General features: G+C 43.7%; 7 non-coding genes across 7 annotated transcripts; all 7 read right to left on the bottom strand.

Annotated features, from left to right (window-relative positions):
* Positions 1–385: 385 nt before the first annotated feature.
* Positions 386–467, bottom strand: trnas-aga (transfer RNA serine (anticodon AGA)). The gene has a single exon. It is a non-coding gene; the product is annotated as a tRNA-Ser (tRNA).
* Positions 468–570: 103 nt separating this feature from the next.
* trnal-cag (transfer RNA leucine (anticodon CAG)) lies at positions 571–653 on the bottom strand. The gene has a single exon. It is a non-coding gene; the product is annotated as a tRNA-Leu (tRNA).
* A 1,029-nt stretch (positions 654–1,682) lies between these two features.
* On the bottom strand, positions 1,683–1,764 carry trnas-aga (transfer RNA serine (anticodon AGA)). The gene has a single exon. It is a non-coding gene; the product is annotated as a tRNA-Ser (tRNA).
* A 1,214-nt stretch (positions 1,765–2,978) lies between these two features.
* On the bottom strand, positions 2,979–3,060 carry trnas-aga (transfer RNA serine (anticodon AGA)). Its single transcript has one exon. It is a non-coding gene; the product is annotated as a tRNA-Ser (tRNA).
* A 103-nt stretch (positions 3,061–3,163) lies between these two features.
* On the bottom strand, positions 3,164–3,246 carry trnal-cag (transfer RNA leucine (anticodon CAG)). The gene has a single exon. It is a non-coding gene; the product is annotated as a tRNA-Leu (tRNA).
* Positions 3,247–4,275: 1,029 nt separating this feature from the next.
* On the bottom strand, positions 4,276–4,357 carry trnas-aga (transfer RNA serine (anticodon AGA)). Its single transcript has one exon. It is a non-coding gene; the product is annotated as a tRNA-Ser (tRNA).
* Positions 4,358–4,460: 103 nt separating this feature from the next.
* Positions 4,461–4,543, bottom strand: trnal-cag (transfer RNA leucine (anticodon CAG)). Its single transcript has one exon. It is a non-coding gene; the product is annotated as a tRNA-Leu (tRNA).
* Between the last annotated feature and the right edge of the window lie 457 nt (positions 4,544–5,000).

Consider the following 5,000-nt stretch of genomic DNA (forward strand, 5'->3'; position numbering starts at 1 on the left):
GATGCAGGAACATAGCAATGCTTTTGTCATATGTTGTGATAGATCATGGCATATTGAAGGAGTAGCAAAATGTACCTAGAAAGCTGATGCTACCAAACTTGAGCTTGTGTGCTTAACAGAGAGTATCTTTCGGCTCCCAACTTGAATTGCAAGGAAAACACACTGGCCGTATTCAAAACTTTTCATTGAGACCCCAATGAATTTCTAGGGTTAGGTTAGTGAGAAGTACTTTCTTTCCCAAGTTACGGTTCGGGTTCGCATCACAGAGGCTCATTTCGATGAAGCCTCGCAGAGACTGGGTGAGATTCTCAAGTACTTATCAACTGGAGTTAGTAACAGGAGAACAATCTGCTGCCAACATGAATTGCCACGAAAACACACTGGACGTAATCGGCAGGATTCGAACCTGCGCGGGGAGACCCCAATGGATTTCTAGTCCATCGCCTTAACCACTCGGCCACGATTACCTGCCTGCCTGCTCACGGCGGCTGTGCTTGAAAAGTTCATCTTCACAAGCACGTCCAGAAACACAACTGAATGCATCTGCTGATGGAAAAGAGCCCCATGGACTGTCAGAAGTGGGATTCGAACCCACGCCTCCAGAAGAGACTGCGACCTGAACGCAGCGCCTTAGACCGCTCGGCCATCCTGACAGGACGGCAGTGGTTTTTTCGGAAGTTTCTTCAGAAGAACCCTGACATTGGCTGCTAATATCAATTACAATGAAAACATTTGACTCATCACCAGAAGGACTTGAACTCAGAGGCTCCCATAGATTTCTACTCAGTGCCTTAAAGAGGCATTGCAGTGTAAATTGTTATTTCATTTGTAGAAGCGTAGCTGTCCTCCCACTTAAAATGAGCTCTCAGCCATCTCTCTACCTTTTGCGAGTGCAGAGATGTAACCGCAAACTACTGTGGTGTGCCAAATTGTAAGGGTTTACCCAAACTACGGTTTTAATAAGTGCCAATCTTGACATTTAATATACTGAAATTTCATACCTTGCCATTTTTTACAGAATCCAATTTCCTGTCCCTGTAACCCCATAGAGACTGGCTGAGATTCTCAAGTACTTATCAAATGTATTTAGTAATAGGACATTACTTCAGTTGGATCAATTTGTGCAGTTAACCTACTGTTGAGGACACCAAAATGCACTTTAAATGCCATTGACATATTTATTAGTGGCAGGAAAAATATTCCAATTGTTACTGGCAGAAATATGTCGACAGTAGCCTTCAGGTAGCTATAAAATGCATGTATGCGAGATATAGCAGACTGGTAGCAATTTGATGCAGGAACATAGCAATGCTTTTGTCATATGTTGTGATAGATCATGGCATATTGAAGGAGTAGCAAAATGTACCTAGAAAGCTGATGCTACCAAACTTGAGCTTGTGTGCTTAACAGAGAGTATCTTTCGGCTCCCAACTTGAATTGCAAGGAAAACACACTGGCCGTATTCAAAACTTTTCATTGAGACCCCAATGAATTTCTAGGGTTAGGTTAGTGAGAAGTACTTTCTTTCCCAAGTTACGGTTCGGGTTCGCATCACAGAGGCTCATTTCGATGAAGCCTCGCAGAGACTGGGTGAGATTCTCAAGTACTTATCAACTGGAGTTAGTAACAGGAGACGCAGAACAATCTGCTGCCAACATGAATTGCCACGAAAACACACTGGACGTAATCGGCAGGATTCGAACCTGCGCGGGGAGACCCCAATGGATTTCTAGTCCATCGCCTTAACCACTCGGCCACGATTACCTGCCTGCCTGCTCACGGCGGCTGTGCTTGAAAAGTTCATCTTCACAAGCACGTCCAGAAACACAACTGAATGCATCTGCTGATGGAAAAGAGCCCCATGGACTGTCAGAAGTGGGATTCGAACCCACGCCTCCAGAAGAGACTGCGACCTGAACGCAGCGCCTTAGACCGCTCGGCCTTCCTGACAGGACAGAAGTGGTTTTTTCAGAAGTTTCTTCAGAAGAACCCTGACATTGGCTGCTAATATCAATTACAATGAAAACATTTGACTCATCACCAGAAGGACTTGAACTCAGAGGCTCCCATAGATTTCTACTCAGTGCCTTAAAGAGGCATTGCAGTGTAAATTGTTATTTCATTTGTAGAAGCGTAGCTGTCCTCCCACTGAAAATGAGCTCTCAGCCATCTCTCTACCTTTTGGAGTGCAGAGATGTAACCCCAAACTACTGTGGTGTGCCAAATTGTAAGGGTTTACCCAAACTACGGTTTTAATAAGTGCCAATCTTGACATTTAATATACTGAAATTTCATACCTTGCCATTTTTTACAGAATCCAATTTCCTGTCCCTGTAACCCCATAGAGACTGGCTGAGATTCTCAAGTACTTATCAAATGTATTTAGTAATAGGACATTACTTCAGTTGGATCAATTTGTGCAGTTAACCTACTGTTGAGGACACCAAAATGCACTTTAAATACCATTGACATATTTATTAGTGGCAGGAAAAATATTCCAATTGTTACTGGCAGAAATATGTCGACAGTAGCCTTCAGGTAGCTATAAAATGCATGTATGCGAGATATAGCAGACTGGTAGCAATTTGATGCAGGAACATAGCAATGCTTTTGTCATATGTTGTGATAGATCATGGCATATTGAAGGAGTAGCAAAATGTACCTAGAAAGCTGATGCTACCAAACTTGAGCTTGTGTGCTTAACAGAGAGTATCTTTCGGCTCCCAACTTGAATTGCAAGGAAAACACACTGGCCGTATTCAAAACTTTTCATTGAGACCCCAATGAATTTCTAGGGTTAGGTTAGTGAGAAGTACTTTCTTTCCCAAGTTACGGTTCGGGTTCGCATCACAGAGGCTCATTTCGATGAAGCCTCGCAGAGACTGGGTGAGATTCTCAAGTACTTATCAACTGTAGTTAGTAACAGGAGACGCAGAACAATCTGCTGCCAACATGAATTGCCACGAAAACAAACAGGACGTAATCGGCAGGATTCGAACCTGCGCGGGGAGACCCCAATGGATTTCTAGTCCATCGCCTTAACCACTCGGCCACGATTACCTGCCTGCCTGCTCACGGCGGCTGTGCTTGAAAAGTTCATCTTCACAAGCACGTCCAGAAACACAACTGAATGCATCTGCTGATGGAAAAGAGCCCCATGGACTGTCAGAAGTGGGATTCGAACCCACGCCTCCAGAAGAGACTGCGACCTGAACGCAGCGCCTTAGACCGCTCGGCCATCCTGACAGGACGGCAGTGGTTTTTTCGGAAGTTTCTTCAGAAGAACCCTGACATTGGCTGCTAATATCAATTACAATGAAAACATTTGACTCATCACCAGAAGGACTTGAACTCAGAGGCTCCCATAGATTTCTACTCAGTGCCTTAAAGAGGCATTGCAGTGTAAATTGCTATTTCATTTGTAGAAGCGTAGCTGTCCTCCCACTTAAAATGAGCTCTCAGCCATCTCTCTACCTTTTGCGAGTGCAGAGATGTAACCCCAAACTACTGTGGTGTGCCAAATTGTAAGGGTTTACCCAAACTACGGTTTTAATAAGTGCCAATCTTGACATTTAACATACTGAAATTTCATACCTTGCCATTTTTTACAGAATCCAATTTCCTGTCCCTGTACCCCCATAGAGACTGGCTGAGATTCTCAAGTACTTATCAAATGTATTTAGTAATAGGACATTACTTCAGTTGGATCAATTTGTGCAGTTAACCTACTGTTGAGGACACCAAAATGCACTTTAAATGCCATTGACATATTTATTAGTGGCAGGAAAAATATTCCAATTGTTACTGGCAGAAATATGTCGACAGTAGCCTTCAGGTAGCTATAAAATGCATGTATGCGAGATATAGCAGACTGGTAGCAATTTGATGCAGGAACATAGCAATGCTTTTGTCATATGTTGTGATAGATCATGGCATATTGAAGGAGTAGCAAAATGTACCTAGAAAGCTGATGCTACCAAACTTGAGCTTGTGTGCTTAACAGAGAGTATCTTTCGGCTCCCAACTTGAATTGCAAGGAAAACACACTGGCCGTATTCAAAACTTTTCATTGAGACCCCAATGAATTTCTAGGGTTAGGTTAGTGAGAAGTACTTTATTTCCCAAGTTACGGTTCGGGTTCGCATCACAGAGGCTCATTTCGATGAAGCCTCGCAGAGACTGGGTGAGATTCTCAAGTACTTATCAACTGGAGTTAGTAACAGGAGACGCAGAACAATCTGCTGCCAACATGAATTGCCACGAAAACAAACAGGACGTAATCGGCAGGATTCGAACCTGCGCGGGGAGACCCCAATGGATTTCTAGTCCATCGCCTTAACCACTCGGCCACGATTACCTGCCTGCCTGCTCACGGCGGCTGTGCTTGAAAAGTTCATCTTCACAAGCACGTCCAGAAACACAACTGAATGCATCTGCTGATGGAAAAGAGCCCCATGGACTGTCAGAAGTGGGATTCGAACCCACGCCTCCAGAAGAGACTGCGACCTGAACGCAGCGCCTTAGACCGCTCGGCCATCCTGACAGGACGGCAGTGGTTTTTTCGGAAGTTTCTTCAGAAGAACCCTGACATTGGCTGCTAATATCAATTACAATGAAAACATTTGACTCATCACCAGAAGGACTTGAACTCAGAGGCTCCCATAGATTTCTACTCAGTGCCTTAAAGAGGCATTGCAGTGTAAATTGCTATTTCATTTGTAGAAGCGTAGCTGTCCTCCCACTTAAAATGAGCTCTCAGCCATCTCTCTACCTTTTGCGAGTGCAGAGATGTAACCCCAAACTACTGTGGTGTGCCAAATTGTAAGGGTTTACCCAAACTACGGTTTTAATAAGTGCCAATCTTGACATTTAACATACTGAAATTTCATACCTTGCCATTTTTTACAGAATCCAATTTCCTGTCCCTGTACCCCCATAGAGACTGGCTGAGATTCTCAAGTACTTATCAAATGTATTTAGTAATAGGACATTACTTCAGT

Source organism: Conger conger, chromosome 15 (genome assembly GCF_963514075.1).
Source record: "Conger conger chromosome 15, fConCon1.1, whole genome shotgun sequence".
Classification (NCBI taxonomy): domain Eukaryota; kingdom Metazoa; phylum Chordata; class Actinopteri; order Anguilliformes; family Congridae; genus Conger; species Conger conger.